The following is a 20,980-nucleotide window of genomic DNA, read 5'->3' on the forward strand; positions in this document are numbered from 1 at the left end:
CTCCCTTTCACTGAAGCTTTGCTGAGTGATGCCTGTAGTTTATGAAGGTGCTTCTTGGGGAGTTATTACACCAGTGTTTGGCATTTAGTAGCTTTTTAGCTCTCTGTTCTTCCTGTAGGATAGTAATATATGTTAGTTTAGGAAGGATGGTTATTATAACAATAGAATCCAAGTGACTTTTGATGAGTGAGTTTATTTATTTTACTGTGTTGTCATATACTCTACTCTGGATGTTCATCAAGTAGAATACTAGATTCCACTCTCAAACTAAACATGATTGCCTGATTTTTTTTCAAACAAATATCAGGTCTTCGTTACTCTCCACACTTCATCTCCCCCTTTTCTCTTCACTGAGAAGCACATTTGTCTGCAACTGGTACAAATTTATCTTCTTTCTCAAGATCAGCTTGAGGAATACCTGTCTCTTTTACAATCTCTCAACCTACAATCTTTATTCTAGTCCCAGTGACTTTTTGCATTCTCTTTAGGAATTTTCTTCCTACTGAGGGGTTTCTGAAGAACAACGACCATGACCATAAAATTAGCATAACATTCTGTGGGAAGAAGAGACTCAGTCAAATATTACTTTGATAGGACAGCAGGAGCACATGCTGTCACAGAGCTACTGATACATGCTTTAAGTCCCGGGAGCTCATGGACTTTTCTAGATCTCATTGTTAGAGTGTTGTGATGTTTAAGATTTTCAAGTTAAAACAAAATTGGCTACCATACTTGTATAATAGTGTATTATGGGAATTAAATACAGGGGCTTGTTTCCCATAAAGTCTTATGACTTACATTTTCTTCATTAACAAACAAAGCCTTTTTGTTTGCCTAGATTATGAGCCTTCCAACATGAAAATAAAAACAAGAAATCAATTTATTTTTATAAGGGAGGAACTAGTGAGTAAGTAACTCTAACAACCAGAATTTTTTTTTCTGATAATACAAGGGTCAATGCATTCTTGCCTTTCCCTTCTGGAACACAAATTTTATTATTATTATTATTATTATTATTGTAGTGCCTGTGCTATGATTTGTTCCACAATAGTCCTGTGAAGACCTGGAGATTGAAATAAAGAGACAAGAAAGCGGGTCATTCGTTCAATGGCAATGTCAGGATGCCCAATGCCGTTTATTGAGGGGATGGAACAGCACAGTGGAATATTGACTTACAGCACAGTGGAAAATTACAGGATTTTTAGGCTTAGCTCCTCTGCATGAGGTGTTGTTATCATGAGGTATGTATTATCAAAACAGGAAGAGTACCAATAACAGCTTTGCAGCAAGAAGCTCTGGCCAACAGCTTTAGGCTTGCTCAAGGTGCCTCCAGGGTCCATGCAGGGCCCTTCAGTTCTCCCTTTCTTTTAATATAAACTAACATTTGTTTTAGGTGTCAGAGGACATTAGCATAATTTCTTACCCTTATTGGAGAGGTCACCCAGGCCCACAACCCTCCTGTCTTAGGTTGGATATTTGCCCCCTTCTGCCTTACCCATTTCTGGTGAATAAAACCATTCTGTCAGCCACATATGGGCAGAGGCATTTTCTCTTGAGCCAAAGACAGTAGAATCTGTCTCGTTGGAAAGCTGGCCTGGGCCTGTCTAATGCTGTGGATGAAGTAGCACCAAGTGAAAGGGCTATGAACCCCAGTGAGAGAGAGCTTGCCCATTCTCTAAATAATCTGCCCACAAGTTGAAGTCCTTGTAAAAGGTCTTCTGCACTGGCAGGTGGTACTCAGGTTTCATTGATGTTAATGATCGGCATGGCTAAAGTCTGTGTATAATTTAAAAACTGATGTATTAACACAGATGTGTGTGCTCAGGCACCCAAACAGGGTTATCTGCATCTTGTGGAAAGACACAAACCGACCTTCAGGCCCACACTAGAACTGGGACGCACCATTGTCCAGTAGTGACATTCTTCCACATAAATGAGCCAAAGTCAGATGGCCAAAAGCACCAATGCCTGTCAGATGCAGATCAAGCAGAACCATCAATAGTTAAAATTTTTTATACAATACAAGTGAAAGTTGATTATGAGGAGACCCTGTAAATTACCCCTTTTTTGTTTTATGAAGATAAGTTTTAATTGTGTGATGTGCACTCTCTACCATGGCCTGGCCTTGAAGATTAAATTTTTTTTTTTTTTTGCAAAAAAGAGTTGAAACCCTGACTAGTGTAAGCAGGGCCATTATTAGTGTTTAGTTGTCTGGGCATTCCCATGTAAGTAAAGGCTTGAAAACAATGGCTCTTAACATCCTTAAGCCTTTTTCCAGTATGGGTAGAAGCAAATATGAGATGAGAATGGGTATCCACAGATACATCAACAAATTGTAGTTGGCCAAAGGAACAAAGGTAACATCCATCTGTTAGATATCATTAGGGTTAACTCCATGGTGTGGAACAGATAAGAACTCTGCACATAGGGAGCAATTTTAAACTATATTAATAGCTTGGACTCTAGTAATTTTAAAATGGAATTTAAGTGACCTTGTAGTAAGGTGAAAGGTTGTATGAGCTTTGTAGGCTGCTTCATAACCAGACTCTCTCATTATTAAAATCGGCAATGTCATTTTCTTTACTCAAAGAACCGGGCAAATCAGAATGCGCTTGGAGATGTTCTATAAAAATTGTATGAGAGCACCTCCATAGTAGGCTTTGTGTGGCTAGTAAATGTTTCTGTACATGAGAGACCAGAGCTATATAGACAGCAGTTTCTAAGGGGGGCCAATATATGATATACATATTTACTGTCAGTGTATAAGTTAAACGGCTCATCAGAAAAATGTTGAAGGGCTAATTGTACTGCAGCTACTTTAGCAAATTGTGTAGATTTCACTTTAAGTGTAGACCATTTAACAATGGGAAAGGAAACAAAGACTGCTTAACCATTTAAGGAGCCGTCTGTAAATACATTGCGGGCCCCCTTTAAAGAATTTTTGGAAATAATCTTGGGGAAACACACAGGGTGATTTAAAAAAAATGAGCTAATTTATTGGAAGGAAAATGACTATCAAAGTAGCAGAGTGTGGAACATAAGAAATGTGCCTAATCCTCATCAAACTGTTGAAGACATTGTATCTGTTGTTGAATATAGGGAGTGACAATTACATATGGGATCTTGTCAAAAACTTGAAGACTCATTTTGTATGTTTTGTGAATAATGGAAAGCATTGTCTGGGGATAAGATCTAACTATCTTTTCTGAGGATGTATGTTCATGTACCCATAATATAGGACCAGTTTGCCAAAACACCGTGGTAGGGGAATATGCTGAAGCAAAAACATTGGTTTTGAGAATAGTTCATATAATTGAAGTGTGTAGATTGGAGGCATTTTTGTACAAGTTGTATGCATTCTCATGCAGCAGGTATTAAGATGCATGGAGAAGTGGGATCAGAATCGCCTAGTAATAATTGATGACCCAGGTATTGATAGGGTGATTTTTGTTATAACTTTTCTGTGGCTATTTTTAAGCCAGCTAGTTGAAGATTATATTGTAATTCCCCCAAAACCTCATTTACTTTCTTAGGATCTGGGCCGGCTAAAAGAATATCATCTATCTAATATATAATATACAGAGATTGAAATTTCTCCCTAATGGGAGCAATGGCCAAATATACATGAATTTGACAAGTAGTGGGACCATTTTCCATTTTTTTAGGCAACACCATTTATTGATATATCTTATAAGGCTCTTTTAAATTAATAGAAGGAATGCTAGCTAAATGTAAATCACCCATTATCCTGAGGATATAAGGGAATGGTAAAAAAAAAAAAAACAATTTTTTAGGTCTATAATTAATAAATGATAGCCTTGATGAATACCAGTCAGGTAAGTCAGGTTGTGTGGCTCCCATAATTTGCATACAATCATTAACAGCTCAGGGATCTTGTAGGAGTTTCCATTTTTCAAACTTTTTGTTTTTACAACAAAAAATGGCATAGTCCATGGAGAAGTGGAAGGAACTATATGTCCTACCTCTAATTGTTCCTGTACAAGTTGATGTGTAGTTTGTAATTTCTCAATAGATAAGGGCCATTGCTCCACCCATACTGGGTTATCAGTTTTTCAGATAATAGGAATAGGAATAGGCTTCACAGCAATAACCCCTAATGAAAATTTTCCAACTCAGAACCATCTCCAGCTTTTTTGATAATTAAATTTTTGGATGTAACAGACTGAGGGTCGTCTTGGAGGAATTTACCCAGTCCTCTTTCTTGTACATAACCTTGGTCAGCCAGCGTATTTTTAAGAAGCTCAGGAGTAAGGATGGCTCCCATGCCTGAAACTTATCTCTTTCCCAAAGATTAACAGGGATATGACCTAACACAAAATGTTGAACAAGACCTGTATGTCCTTTATCATCTGGCCATTTAAAAAACTGAGTACTACATTCTGGAGCTACAGCAATAATCACTCCTCTATTAAAGGCTATTGAATTATTTATATAGATTCTTTTGGCTCTCAGGACATTTTGGCTTTGGCCATTTCCTGCTGACCCGCTCTGGAGGCCAGCTGTGGGAGGTGTAGATTGCCAATCCTTCCAATTAAGTCATTGACCTGATATCTTTTTTACTATATCCCAAACAATTTAAATAGTACCTTTTGTTAGGATTTACACATTCTTAATCATACTTCATACACTTGTTTGTGTGGTCATACCATACATATAGAACATACATACATACATACATACATACATACATACATACAAGGTGGCATTTGTGCTCATAAGCTTTACATTTTTTAAAAATTTTGTTTAAGTTCTGCTTCCAAAGTATCTTTTTCATCAGTTACAATAGAACTATCATCTCGTAGTTAAGATCTATCTTGTTCTTATAGATTTTATAGAATTTAAATCTTGTACTTCCTCAAAAGTCCTAATCATCTCTGACATTTTTTCCTTTTACTTTATAGTAATGAATTCTTTAGCTGTCTTGTCTTTTCAATAGGGCCACTAATTGCCCATTGAGCATTTCCTTATAGTTACTGGCACCCATCCTTCAATACACCCTCATTCACTTACTTTGCTGGCCAGCCTCTGAGGGCGATCTCTTAGGTGATCCATTCTTCCAAATCACGGTGGAACCTCCCACTTGTAGCGCCCACACTACGATCTGTTCCACAAATTGGGCGAAGGCCTAGAGATTGAAATAAAGAGACTAAACAGTGGGTCATTCATTCAATGGCAATGTCAGAATGCCAAATGCTGAATGCCATTTATTGAGGGGATAGAACTGGCTTAAATACAGACTTACAGCACATTGGAAAATAACAGAAATTTTAGGCTTAGCACCTACCTCCCCATGAGGTATATGTTATCACGAGGCATGTGTTATCAAAACAGGAACAGTACCAATAACATCTTTGGGGCAGGGAGCTCTGTTCAACAGCTTCAGGCATGCTCAAGGTACCTCAGGGGTCCATGCAGATCACTACAATTATTATTATTATTATTATTATTGTTGTTATTATTATTACTATTTTGTAATGAATCATCTTGACCATAGTTTTTCCTGACCCCAAACTGGTTTCTAATACATTACATTGTTAAATTTCAAACCTAAAAATAAATAAATAAAAGCTGAGGTATGTGTTTGACATACCAAAGCTGGACCTGGCTACCAGTTTCTCACATCATCCCTCAAACACTACCTGTTACAGGGCATGGCTGGCAAAACCTGCCCTATACCCTCAACTCCCCCAGCCCAAAGGCTGGGCTCTCCTTCCCACAAAGACTCTTCCGTATATCTGCAATAAACTTTCTCCTCTGCGGTACCTAGAAGCAGCCTTCCCTTTCCCTTTCTTTCTTTCTTTCTTTCTTTCTTTCTTTCTTTCTTTCTTCCTTCCTTCCTTCCTTCCTTCCTTCCTTCCTTTCTTTCTTTCTTCCTTTCTTCCTTTCTTCCTTTTTTTCATCCATAGAGGAAGGCTACATGGCAACCAGAATGGATCACGGCCTTTTATCCTTTAATCTAAATCAAACCTATAAAGCTGCTGCTGTTGGTCCTCAGAAAATCATTTGGGTTTAATTCCATTCTCTTTGAAATATTATCTCATCAGTTTAAAACATTCCTAGATGTGTACCTATCAGGGACTAATGCTTTCAGAATGTTGCTGTATCTTTCCCTCTAGGAACAGATGACAAAAGGGAGCTAAGAAATACAAGGAGCTGATAGTTGGAACTAATCACCATAAAATACAAAATGTAGAAAATGCTCTACAAGACATTAAAAACTGACTTCTTGACTTCTTTTTCATTAATATTTTGTGACTTTGGTGTCATGATTGAAATTGTGTACTTGGCTTATAAACTTCATCCTGGTGATCTTCAAGTAAGATCACGTTGCTCACCCATTTCCTTTCACAATCTATGCACAATGGAGCATTTTTGCCTTTTTCTGGGATTGACTCCAACTCCCTGAGGTATGGAGATCAAACTAGGGCATGGTCTACAAACCCTTTAGCAGTGACCTGAATTCTCAGTCCCTAGACACATTAAAAATTATGACAACTCATGAGCATGATACTAGCATCTAGAAGATACAAGTTAAGGAGAGCCCTACTTTATAATGGGAATCTCTTCTGTCCCCCACACATGAGAGTGGAACTGAGATTCATAAATCTTAATTACTTGACATTGACATTGCTAGTGACAGTCTCAAATTAAACCTTCAGTGCCTGTTACAAGAAATTTCTTCTCATGGGACTTTAGTCTTAAAATCTGAATGGGATCTCAGGTATAGTCATAGTTAATAAAATTAAAAGGCACAAAAATAATCCCATGCTTTGAATAGGTTTTCTTTCTTTGTGTTGTGGTTGTCTAAGGACAAGTCCTACACAGTATGGAACATAGTCGTCAAAGCTATAATGTTCTGCCCTTTCATTCCATATTTCCATAATGCCCACAGCTTTGGTAACAACACATTGGGAGAGAAAGGTCCTTAAGGTGCCTCCAATGAATTATGTCTGAGTTTTAGGCACACTGTGTGATATGTTTATAATATGTGGAAGTACTTGGAGAGCCTATTTCACACTACATAGATAGCCTCTACAGATGTGAAACTACAGAGTCTAGCTCAGCAAGTAACACAGTGGGGTGTGTGAGTAGGGTCTGTATAATGTCCCCTTTATATCCTGGAATGAATGTTGGGGAAATATGGTTGACTTCATTCATAGGTAGGAATGTGTCCTGGGCAGTGTGGTTATCTTGATGGCACCCTAGCTGCAATTGTTTTAAAGTTTGTGTTCATTATCAATGAGGCCTAGATTTTTTTCCCTTAATTTTTAATCTTTAAATAATGTTATACAGCAAGTTTTTGGGATTATTTTATTTACTTATTTATTTTAAATTTGTACATGTGTGTGGGGGGGTGGGGGGGGTGATCTGTCTACCTGTCTGCCTGTCTGCTTGTTTGCATATATGCCACATGTGTACAGTGCCTTCAGGGAACAGATGCTCTGAAGCCAGAATTACACATGATTGTAAGACACTCAAAGTGAGTGCTGGAAACCAAAACTTGGGTCTTCTTCAAAACTTGGAGACATCTAAACAGCAGAGCTGTCTGTCCAGTCCCATATCTGGATTCTATTTTATCTTTGGCCCTGTGTCTTGTCTCTCTGTACCCAGCTTTGAGCATTCACCTATGTTGTCTCCCTTACTCTGGTAAAAATCCTTCTATTGAACCTTCCTCATCATATCACTCACCATAGCCTCATTCCAATTCTGCCTAGTCATTTCAGGAAAAAAAAAAAAAAAAAAACTTCACAATTTGTATTTGTTTAGGTAGTAAAATTATACAGCCCCCCCCACCTCTCTTGTTCACAAGGTCCAGATAAGGTTACCTGGTTCCTTCTTCTTTATAAACTCACCTGAATACCTATATCAGCAATAGAATTCTGAATATTCTCAATATGGCTAGAAATGGATATGTAGCAGGATAATGTGGTGGGGGAGATGGTCCTCAATGCAAGTTAGAGAGCTATCAGAGCCATCAAAGAAAAGAAATGGGTGCTATGTGGGCAAAGAGTTAATATTTTATTAATGTTTTAACCCAATAGAGTTGCTGAAAAAGATTCATGAACATAGACTCATATAAATATATAGGTATAGATATATCACAATGATTTATCTCAGGACTTAGAAAAATCATAGAAGCAACAATTACCATATTTCTCAGCATGTTCTGTGGACCTGCATGATGTGTAGCACCCCCCCCCCCAACAAAACTTCTTGGGCCTCAAGAGAATGAGTACCAGTTAAGCAAGTATTGGAAGGTTACTAATGATTTATAATTGAAAAAGTAAACATTGCATGAAAAAGGAGTCAGAAAAACTGGCAATGATCTATATCATGAGTGAAGTTATATAAAATTACAGACTTAAAACTAAGTGCAAAGTTAGTCATCTTTCAGTACTTGAACATTAATACTGCTAAGGCTCAGAATGATTTCCTGGCTATCCTGATAGGAAAAGAGATGGTATCTGTGGAGGACATAATTATAAATTGAAAGGAGTGATGCTTCAAAGAATAAGCCTGAAATGGTTATTCAACCATTTTCCCTTTTGGGGGGATCCACATCAATAAAGCTTAATAAGAAATAAGAGCAAAATTACTGCTGACTGTGAACTTGATAATGCCCCACTGGGAGTTCATTAATAACTCTACAGGTACACTGGAGCATTATCTTAATTGCACATGATACTTCTAAAAATTTCCTATTACAACATTTGTGGAAATTGCCCTCTGGAACAAGTATTCTTACATTTTATATTGCCGTCCCTAGCTATGCAGCATTTCCAGGAACAAAGAGACTTTATTCAAATTGCCAGGAATATGATATTCCCCAGATACTGACTTAGTCAAAGGGGCTGTCCTTATTATGTTAGGAGGAAGAATAGAGTATTAAATAACGTAGGTGAATGTACAGATACCAAAATCCAAAACGGTTTCCCTCACTTGTATTTTGAACAAGTACACTGTACTTTTCTTAGTATAAACACTTCCTAATGTGTTTTGGTTAGAATTAATTTTGTCCTGAAGTCTGGGTTCCCATTTAGATTTTCAAAGCGTGTGTATTAATGTAGGCAGAAGCAACATCTGGACATGCCTTAAAATATTTTAACAGATGTTGACAATAAGATAATGATTTTAGGGATATGTTTGTAAGCCAAGATCAGTTTAGCTAGTTGTTGATTATATAGGAATTATGGGATAGAATTAAATTTGAAAGGGCTCAATCTAACCCACAATTAGAAAACGTAAGTATATCATATACCCATAATAGTTGATTTTGTTTATTTTATTTATGAGAGTTAATTTCTGTAGATTGCTTAATATATCCCATCTTTGATTCTTTCTCTTTTATTTTAACTTTAGGGGAAAAATTTTAGCCAAAAGTAAAAGCTATAACTGAGAACCCAGTGTCTCAAATACCATGTTTTCTGTTTGTGTCTGTTGATATTGTAACTTAGGTATGAAGGAAAAGTCATGATAGGCCCAACCTATTCATAAAACAAACCAAATGAGACACCAGACTAAGAGGAGATAGGGGGAGCCTGTTGGCACCATAACACAAGCTCTCCATGAATAGGGCAAAGATCTAAGAGGGAAACCAGGTTCTTTAAACCATTAATATGCCAGCTCTTTTGTTTTATATTCTTATGAGAAAGAAAGAATACACAAGAAAAATCTCCATGAAAAGAAAAGAAAGAAAAGTTAGTTTTCCACCACTCCCTGCCCTTCAGGGAGCAGTAATTCTTGGTGCTTTGCAGCCCTCTGGCCACAGAAACTACGTGCATGCGGGACATGCCAAAGTATAGTGTTCTCTCAGCATTATCCTATCCATTTATTTTCTATCTGAGTCATTCACAAAAGACTGATCTTGTTCCAATTCTCTCCCAGTAGAATGCTGTCCGGTGATGAAGGGGTGATACATAAGGGTCTTGCCCTCCAGGAGGTTAAGTACTCTGAAGGAAAAGGGAGAATAATAAACAGATTGTAATGAACATAATTATTTAATTAGAATTGTGAAGCTTGATGCCACAAAAGCAAAACAGTTCCAGGAGAAAAAAAATCATCTATTAACTTCCCAATAAACCATTATTTTCCAGATCAAATAATAGAACTGGGACAAGGATTTAGAGCATGTCCTAGTGGTGCTCTGTGACACTAATTGTGGTTACTTTATCTCTTTATTATCATTCGATATCAAAATCACTCAAGTGCTCCAATCACTTGTATTTGTGAGCTATGAATAATGGTGTTTTGAAAGTGTCCCCTAATATGTGCTTGATGTGAATTATTTTAAATGTTCAGTTTTAGAGCTTGAGATAATGGCTCCGCCTATAAGTTTCACCCGACACTTCTTGCTGAAGCCAGAGTTTTGGTTCCCAAACTCCACATAGTGGCTGACAACTATCCATGGATCCAAATCCTGAGTTTCAGGGGATCCAGTACTCCTTGTGAGTACCAGGTGCACACATGATGTGTGCATACACACACACACACACACACACACACACACACACACACTCACAGCTCATACACTTGAAAGAAATAAATCTAAAATCAGTTTCAAATGCATCATTAAAAAACAAATGTCCAATTTAATTATTTTAAAAGTTGATTTCTGCTGTTATGCTGGCTCTGTTTTTTTTTTCCAAGTGGGATTTGTTGAACCATATACATGTCTTTGAATATAAAGGGTGAAATTAAGTAAACCACTAAGTTGTTTTTTTCTCTTAAGTATAAGGTATGAATTTCAGAAGTTATACCTGATGAATTGAGTAATGTGCCTTTTTCCTGCTGCTTTTGTTGTCTGATTGTTTTCATATTGTTTAGAAATTATCACAAAATTTTAATTCAGCATAAATTTCATGTGACAATTTTGAAGTATGAGACAAGTTAGTCTCAAAACTTAATTTCATGAAACTGGTTTTTATTTCATCACCAATGTCAGCTGACTTGGGTTTAGGAAGATAACAATGAAGCTATGACAAAATTTTCCTTTATTGTTATTTTAATGAAGATGGTCCAGAGAGAGAGAGAGAGAGAGAGAGAGAGAGAGATCATTCAGTGGTTGGGAAACTCCTCCTTAGGGATAGAACTTATTAGTTTCTCACTCATTTGTGAAGGGAGAAAAGATCCAGAAGATCATGAGTGTGAGTTTTGGCTGCACAGAGCTTAACAGTGCTTGTCTATTTAGGAAGAGGCAAAGGTATGGGCCTACACCAACTTTGTAGAGGCAACACAATGCCAAGAAAAGCTAGGAAAGCAGTTTCTATCATTTACATGTTGAAGTCTATTCAGTTGACTACACTTAGTGTACTAAGGAATTATTTTATACTTAATGTTTTGAAATTTTCATATAATATTTTATCATGTCTCCAATTCTTCCCAGCTCTACCCCTTCCCTTACTGACCCAATTTTTTGGGGTTATTGTTTTGTTTTTGTTCGACCCTTTAGGACCAATTTGTGCTGCTCAGACATGCTTGGATGTGTGACCTTCCAATGGAGCATGGATGACTTACCAAGAACTATATACTCTTGGAGAAAACTGATTCTTCCTCTCCCAGAACCTAACAGTTGTCAATAACTCCACAGATAGTGGTGTAACATAATGGGAAATTTCCCTCTCCATGCTAGGATTTGGTTTGGCATTGGCATACACTGTGTATCCTGTCAGTACATATGTGCATCTGCCTTTCAGGGTCCAGAGATAATGTCTTTTTAAAGTTATCTAATTGCTCAGGCTTGTACATTCTCTCTGGCAATAACTACTAAGCCTAAGGAGGGTTTATGCTTGCAGTATGTAAGAGATTCTTAAGAGTCCAGAAGATCTTTGTTCCACTATGTGAAAAAGTATTCAGTTAATTTTTTCAAGAGCTGTTAGGCTAATTGTATTTTACAATACGGTATGGATTAATATGAGAAGGTAAGCAGCATGAGTCAGCTTCAAGCTTAATTTAAATTAAATAGATCTAAGCTCTAGGGGGGAGAAACAAAACTCCATGTAAAGGCTCATGTGGAAACAAATATACACCCCATTTCCTAAGTCAGCTAATTATCAGTTTATCAAACTTAGAATTAACACCTCCAGTAACCTGGAGATATCACAGCAGAGAAGACAAAACTTCCTTCAAAGATAATTTACTTGTATGAAAACAAGTGATTCTTTTACATAGGCATAGTGAATTTCATAAACCACCAAGGGGTTATCTTTAAACCCATATTGGGAGCTCACAATACTTAAAACTCAGCTTCTTGAGGATCTAATATGTCTAACCTCCATAGGCCCTTGCATTCATGTTTAAATACTCCCATGCAGTTATAAAACCATACTAATAATGCAAATAAAAACTAAACCCTGTGGAAGCTGTACATTAATATATGCTTATAATAAATCACAAGAATATATTTTATGCAAATGTTCACTGATTAATATTTATACATTGCCTATTTATATTATATAAATAAACACACTCTTATTTTATTGATATAGTAGAAGACATAAAGGGTGTGTGGATACATTATTTTACTCAGGCAAAGAGAAGTGAGAAATTGAAAATGTTAAAGCAGAAAGTAGCTTTTATGAATACATAGTCTTGTTCACCAACATGGCACAGAATGAGGATATCAGACATAAACACAGGTAACTAAAATTTGAAAAATTCTTCACCTTGTCTTGATAATATCTTCCTTTTCTATAAAGATAAAATTAATATATACATGACTGATAAGGAGACTGTAAATGTACATTTATTACCTTTAGTGGCTAGGTATTTGTGAAAATGGGAAGCAATGGATTAATTTGTTAAACTTGGTGAAAATGAGTATACCATAGTTACCTAACTAATATGATTGAAATTCACTATCACTTTCATTATATTCTGTGGTTTATTTTAGTCTTGTATGTGTATGTGAACATATCTGTGTGGGGGTGGGTGGAGAGGGCTTGTCTATTTGTCTGCATGTGTTTGTAAGAAGAGAAAGGGCCAAGTGATCCAGTTCTAAGCTGATTTTGTGTAATGGTGGGGAGGGAGGGTAGCAACGAGCTGGAGGAGGAAGCTGAGAGATAACATTTTAACCACATACAGGCAGCAAACAGAGTAACTGGAAGTGGAATAGGACTATAAACTCTTTTAAAAGCCTCTAGTGATGCATTTCTTCTACCAAGTCTCCACATCCCCAAAGTTCCATAACCTCTCCAAACAGTGGTGCTAAGTGTTTAAATACCTGAGCTTATGAAGGACATTTCAAACATAAACCACAAAAGAGAGGAATAATTCATTTGGGCTTATTTTTTTTCCTTGCTGTAAGGCAGATTAGGTCATAGTGAGAGGTTTGGATAACAACCCCTTCTTCAATCCTGTTGCTCTACTCTTCCTAAGCAAGCCATGTCTGAAAACTTCTAGATCATGACAAAACTGTTCCTCAATCTTGGAACCAAATGGTAATGCATATGAAACTCTGGGTACTAACAATAGTAGTTCATATCCAACCATTAGTAGAGTGCAGTCCCCAATTACATGTTGGGAATTTAACCATAGAACCAAGTAACATAACTCAATTTAAAAAAATGGTCAAAGAGCTGACTGAATTATTCCTTATTGAAGGCATATACATGACCAATCAGAATGTGAAAAAATGTTCAACATCAAGCTGAATAGTTTTAATCATACATTTACAGAAAACTTTATCCTATATTTCCAGAAGTACCAAGTGTGAGAATGCCTATATTAGTCATGATTTTCCAGGGGAACAGAATTAGTAGGGTGAATATATATTAAAAAGGGGCATTATTAAAGGGGGCATTATTAAATTGGCTTACATGATATGGTCTTAGTTTAATAATTTCTGTCCTCATACCAGAGATACCAGGAATAGAGCAGTTGCTCACTTCACTAGACTGGACATTTCAGTAGTCTAATCTGATGCTGATGACCTGAAAGATACTTAGAGAGCTGTTGGTATGCAGTCGAGGTTGGAAGCCCCAAGCAGCTGATTTTAATATGAGTAGTTGAATGTAGCAGTCACAACAGCAGGATGGATTTACTTGCCAGCAAGAGTGATGGAAAGCAAAGTAGAACACAGGTTCCTTCTTTCATCTACTATTTTTTTTTTTAAATCTGGGCTGCCACCTGATGATGGTGCCTACATTTATGATTTGCATTCTCATTTCAAATAACCTGATCAAGAAAATCTCCTGAAGTGTCCAAAAGACTGTTGATTTCACAACTGGTCAAATTGGCAGCCAACATTACCATAACAATGTCCTATATTAATAGCATAAAGTAAGCTTCCATGTAACTCGAAAGTGGTGATGACAGACTGGGCAAGGCTCCATTGACATGATAGATTTATATATAAGGAAGAGAATGTAGGTTAGCTGACTTAAAATTTTTTCTTCAGTGTTGAAAGTTTCTTTCTAATGCATAAGGAACAGAGTTTTAGATAAAAAGCTTTGATCTTCGTTAATGATCACTACTGTAAGAATAAGAAAAGGAGTATCAGTTTCTCTTATATTTGCCTTATATGTCTTTATTTTTCTTAAAATTTTAGGTGATATACTCAGTTAAGAAAGCAAAATATGAGCAGAGAAAGGACACATACTGTCCTTTCAAAAGATCTGAGCTAATTTTCTCAGAACCCATGTAAGGTAGCTCACAACCACATGTGACTTCAGCTCCAGGCGATCGGATGCCCCCTCTAAGATTCCTTGGTCACCTGACCACTTACATGCTCTTATCCACACAGTCAAACACATTTGCATATCACTCAAAACAGGATTAAGAAAGAAAAAAGGAAAGAAAGGAAGTTAGGGATATTATTACATTGTGACTTGATTACTTGGAAATGAAAGGAAAATAAATTGAAAGCTATTCAAATTAATAATAGCTTTAACAAGGATCCAAGTTATACTATTAACAAGCAAAATTAATATATTTGTGTGTAAAAGCAAGAAAGATGAGAATATCATTTCTCCCATGCATAATGCAATGAAAATAGAAATATTTTTCAAAGAAAGCTAATAAGCAATGGGCAAAACCCACATAGAGACAATTATTTGATTTCATTAGGAGAAAATATTGGAAATGAATGAATGAAAATTTTGCAATATAATATTTTTATTAACTCTTTGATTAAGTTCACATGTGCATATAATGTTTTGTATCATCTTCAACATGCATTCTTCTTCCTAACTCCTCCCATTTCTATGCTCCATATCTCTACTCCAACTTAATTTAATATTTTTCTTTTTCAGTCTACCAACTCCAGTATTTGTTTCCAATTACTTAGGACTGTTTTACTATATAACTAGAGCTTGATTGACTTACTAGAAGCAATACCCTTAAATAAAACTAATTTTCCCTCCTTTAAAGTTATCAATTGTGAATAGCTCTTCAGCTAGGGGTAGGGGCTTGTAAGTCTTTCCCCTCTCATATTTGAATATTCATTGCTTGATCTTGTGCAGGGTCTTATGCAGAAAACCACAGATTTAAGAATTCATGAGCTCTTCCTTGTTCAGGTGAACAGTTTCTGTAGGTTTCTCCAGCCTGGTCTTTGCTCATCACTCCTCCCTTTCTGTAACTGGATTCCAGGTGTTCAGCTCAGTGTTTAGCTGTGGATATCTGCTTCTGCTTCCATCGGCTGATAGCTGGGAAACCAGCATAGGACCAATCAAGACCCCCTGAATTTAGGCATTAGTTAGGAGGACTGGGTAGTATGGGGATTCTGGTAGTGAACATATATATATATATATATATACATCATGAGTACTGGGTTTCTCTCACATCCAGAAAGCAGTGTTTCACTTTGGTCATTCTGGACCATTAGAGCTCATAATCTAATCTTTCCTCTCCCTCTCTTAACAATGGCACTTGAGCCTTAGCAAGAGGGGTACAATGGTGCAATATTTGTAAGAAGGCTCTTTTATGTCTGAGAACTTGATGGACACTTATTATTTGCACTTTGACCATCTGTGAGTTTCTGCCTTAACTACCATCTCATGCATAAAGAAACTTTACTGATGAGTTCTGAGACCAGCAAGAACCTATTGGTAGAAATACATGAATTTAGAAGGCACTTTGATACTATGCTTCTTTAGTGAAATAATGGTTTCTCTCTGGAGCCTGTGAGCTCACCAATATGGCTTTGTGTTCACATGTATAAGACACAGGTATTCACAGAAAGTAAATGCTTAACCGTATTAAAATCTATGCTACTATTACACCCACAGGCACATCTTGACACACTGGTCCTTATTTTAGGGCACAGTTCATAGCTGGGTAAGAATGTTGATGACTTTTTCCTCCTCAGGAGGTACCTTCTTGTATTCTGAAAGTTAGGCAGCAGAGAAGAGACTTCCGCATCAGCATCATTCTTGTCCTATGAAAAACGTGATTGGTATCTTCAATATCAGGGCCTTACCATTAAGTTAGTGTAGACCATTAAAGCAATGGCACTAAGCTGTATTGTCAGAGGATTTCACGGCATGTTTGACAAACAAGTCATAGAATGTCATAGTTTCTTTTCTATTGCTGTGACCAAAACAAACAAACAAAACAAAAAGCTATGATGAAGGCAACTTAGCAAAGAAGTGTTTTCAAGAGCAGCTCACAGTTTCAGAGGATGAGTATTTGACCATCATGGCAGGCAGCATGGCAGGAGGCAGGCTGGCACAGCACTGTAACAGTAGCTGAGAGCTCATAGCTAATCCACAAGCAAGAGGCAGAGGAAGAGAGCTAACTGTAAATGGCACAAGCTTTTAAAAGTTCAAAGACTACCCATCCTAATGACATACATCCCCCAACAAGACTACACTTTCTAATTCTTTCCAAATAGGTCTATCAACTGGGGAGCAAGTATTCAAATATATGAGCCTGAGTGGACCATTTTCATTCAAACCACCAAAAGAAAGTATCTCATACCTGGCACACAACTCATTAACTTATAAACCAATAGCTTCTGAGAAGAACATTATATCACATGTATGGTAAGTATAATTCAACTATTTCATATGAATAACATGTTAATAAACTTTAATAAAAACAATAATAATTATTTTTTCACAAGTGAAAATACAGTATTATAAAATCCAAGTTTTACCCTAATATATGGCTATAATAAACTTTTCATCAAATCTTAAAATTTTTGTTACATTTTTAAAATTTATTATAAGTTATTCTAATGTTTATATACAAAACTAAACAATGGGGTTACTGGGGGTACTTTTTAAACATCAGTTAAAAAGAAGGCATATGTCAGAACTAATACAGTTTTAACACAATCTCACCTCAAAATAGCTAACATAGTTAAGTGCTGACCCAAGACCTGAAAGCTAAAAATAAGATTTAGAAGTCATATCCAAAATATTAAAGGATTAATTCAGAATTTAGTATATGTAGGTCAGTGAAATAGCTGTGAATGACACTTGACACTCATGCCTGCTGACCTGAATTCTGTCCCTGAAACCCATACAAAGGCAGAAGAAGAGGAATTCCACACAACTGTCTTCTGATCTCCAGATGTGTTCTCTGGCATGTGTTCCCATGCTTACTCTCTAAGACTAATGAATTAAAAGGAAGGATTTTGTACATAACAAGAAAGAACAGTCTTCTCTGGAAGCAAAGCATGATCATTTGTACAGTGGTTCTCAACATTCCTAATGGTATGACCCTCATGTGCAGTGTGCCCCATTCATAAAATTATTCATTGCTACTTTGTAACTGAAATTTTTCTATTGCTATGAGATATAAGGTAAACATTTTATATACAGGATATCTGCTATATGTCTTTATGGAGGTCTCCATCCATGGGTTGAGAACCACTAATTTAATAAGCGGTGTTGGAGCAACAAGTAAAGCATTTGAGAGGTTCTTCTACCTCACAGGTCAACTTGAAATAATGTGGTTTTCATTGAAAACTACAAACATTCTGTCACTTTGAAGGCACACCTTTCTAATGAAATATAATGGATGGATAAAATGACTCATTTAGGTTGGAGGATTTAACTTTGATTTTGAATGGTAATGAAGATTTAAGAATTTAGCAATCTGAATTGAGACTAAATGTCCATATTACACAGAATTATGAAGACACACACATACACACACAGAAAGAGGAGAGGGGGTAACAAGAATGGAGAACAGGAGAGAAAGGTGAGGAAGGTGCATACTAAGGAATAATACAATGAAATTCGATTCTTTTATCATACATGTGTGTATTCCACTGCGAAGATAAAGCTATTAAAGAGATTTAACAAAACATTACTTGAGATCCAGGAATTAAAATTATCTTGTGTTTTTCGTTTTCATTCTCTGCACTTTTCAGCAATAGTATATCATTAATTTTCTAAAACAAAGCAAAAACTCATCCGGTATTTCATTTGATACAGAGCACTTTACATTTGCTTCTAATCCTAATTTATACTGATTATTAACAAAATAATTCTTCTGTGATGAGCAAATTTTTATTAGGAAAAAAGGGTAATATGCTAAGATACATTTCAGTTCTCTGATGAGATATTAGAAATGTTCTCAAAATAATGATGAAATAAACTTAAAAATCTGCTTGAATGTAAAAAAACTGAGCACAAGGCCTCATAGCTATGTAAATCTGCACCATCGTGTATGACAGGTTATAGAAATTTCTCCATCCTTTCATCTGTGTTACTAGAAGGATTGTTTCTATGCAATGCATTTTGATCTTGGAAGTTAAATCCATTTGATCTTTAATTCCTTATTCTGGGATCATTATATGACAAGTGTTGGCATAAATAAAATATTGAAGAGGAGGTGTACATGGTCTTGAATAGAAATTTGAGTCTTAAACCAGGGGCTGTTTCTTATGTATCCTAGAAGGGAGAGAATTCAAATAGCAATAACTGTCAAAAGACAGGTAACAGTGAAGAAACTAATTTACCAAGATGTTCATAGCTGTAATTGGGTATTCTTTAGAACATGCTTTTCCATTGTGGTTTTCATTAATTCTGATGCTTCTCCACAGCAATGTAAATGAAAACTCAATAATACACTGAGTATAACTTCACTGGCACATTTTCCTAGGTGGAGAATGATTTTGGCAGAACCAACATCTGTGCATCAAAAAGATTCTATATTTTATCAAATGAAAATTAGTGCCAATGCCTTGACACCCTTTGCCTTGTGTCTTTTCATTTCTTGTAAGTAAAATCCTATAAAGTTCCACTTCTCCCTCCCTATGTTTCCCCCTAAAGCACTATCAATGAAGAATTTCTTTCCCTAAGAGTTAAAGCTTTCAAACTATAAACACATATATAGCCTAGACTGTTAAAGTGTTTGTGTGAGCTTCAACAAGTTGTTCAAACAAATTGTTTGAACAGTTGTCTCAGAATGAGCTGCAAATTTACTTCCGGTGATGACATAATTAATGCTGTGAACAGAAATCCACTTAGACTCTAATAATCCAGTGGCTTTCCTTTTTATGCTTATTATTAAATATTTTAGTAAAAATTTTAAATTAGCATAATTAAGAGATCAGTTGTTTGCACAGCCTATTTTCAGGCTTGAGTGAGGATATTAATTTTAAAGCTCTGCATTCTGAGTTCATGGTTGAACTCTGCAGCTCAGTGCCTACTCCTTCTAAAAAACGAGCTAATAAAAATACAGTACCACAAAGTATATTTTAGAATATGATAATATAGGACAGTGAAGAATGATTCATGGTGACTAGATGGTAGACTGACTATGAAACTCACAAAACATGATGTGTATATAATAAAGACTTCAGCATATAATAAGTGTTGTTTCTAAAGAAGTTATTATGTTATCATTGTAAAACTGTTATCTCATTCTAGGATACAGAGGTGAAAGCTAACCTGTACTATAGAGAATTTGGGAAATTGTATTAGTTATTTTTCTGTTGCTTTGAGAGTGTATCCTGGTAGAAAATAACTTTGGGTAGTAAGGGTTTATTTGGGACTGGAGTTCTGGAGGGGAATTGAATCCATAATGATGGGAAGGCCAAGGGGGCCAGCCAGGGACCCTGGTAGTCAGTCAGGAGTGAAAATAGGAAGTAGATCCAGCTACAAGACTTCAAAACCCACCTCCAGTGCTGTATTTCCTCCGTCAAGGATCAATTTCCTAAATGGCCCAGAACCTTCCCAAAGAGTGGCACCCCCTGTGGAAAAACTATTTAAAATACACGAGCCCATGTGGAACATACCATACTCAAAACCATAAAAGTCAAATGTGGAGAATCTTAATTAGGGTGATATTCTATCCAGCGTTTTTACATTTGTCCTCCAGGGCACTGAATATCTACTCAGTCCTGACATCATCATAACAATGTAAATCTCTGCCTTGTGAAAACAGTTATGATGCAACTAACTCATTGAGGTAGAAGTACAAGTTAACAAATGATCCAAGCTCTGACCCCAGCATTTGTTGATATTTCATTTACTCCCTGCACCCCTCAATAACGTTTACTCAGGGGAAGACCTCAAGAGGAGACCCCGAGGCTTCCTAATACTAGTTTGTTCTTGGAGTTTAGGGCAGAGAGCCTTCTTGTCAATGCTGAGGTGCTAATCTATAGCATGGGTGGGGGAGCAGGGTCAATCTGACTTTCATTAGGCTGTATGAGGCTGACGAAGAACTTTAACAGGGGGGGGGGAGAAGTGATCTTCATAGCAGTAATAATCATACTTCAAAAGAAGAAAATCGCTTGGAAAAACAGAAATAACCAATATCAAATAGAATTGTCAAAACTCAGTATGTCAAAGTGAATTTGGCTTTGGCATGATTGTGGCAAAATAGATGAATTATTGGATGAGTCTAAGAAAATAGGAAAAAGAGAATTTTCTTACAAAATATTGTCAGTTTATTCTTCTTGTATGTAATGACTTGTAGTGCTAATTATAGGTTACAACCTTATAGGAATCAAAGAGAGAAAAAGGTGGGCACATTGGAGGAGGGGTGGAGTGCATTGCAGAGGGAA

General features: G+C 36.4%; 1 protein-coding gene across 1 annotated transcript in view; it reads left to right on the forward strand.

Moving 5' to 3' along the window:
- Grm7 (glutamate metabotropic receptor 7) overlaps positions 1-20,980 on the forward strand; it is an 803,889-nt gene that overhangs the window by 267,561 nt on the left and 515,348 nt on the right.

Source organism: Phodopus roborovskii, unplaced genomic scaffold (assembly GCF_943737965.1).
Source record: "Phodopus roborovskii unplaced genomic scaffold, PHOROB, whole genome shotgun sequence".
NCBI lineage: Eukaryota > Metazoa > Chordata > Mammalia > Rodentia > Cricetidae > Phodopus > Phodopus roborovskii.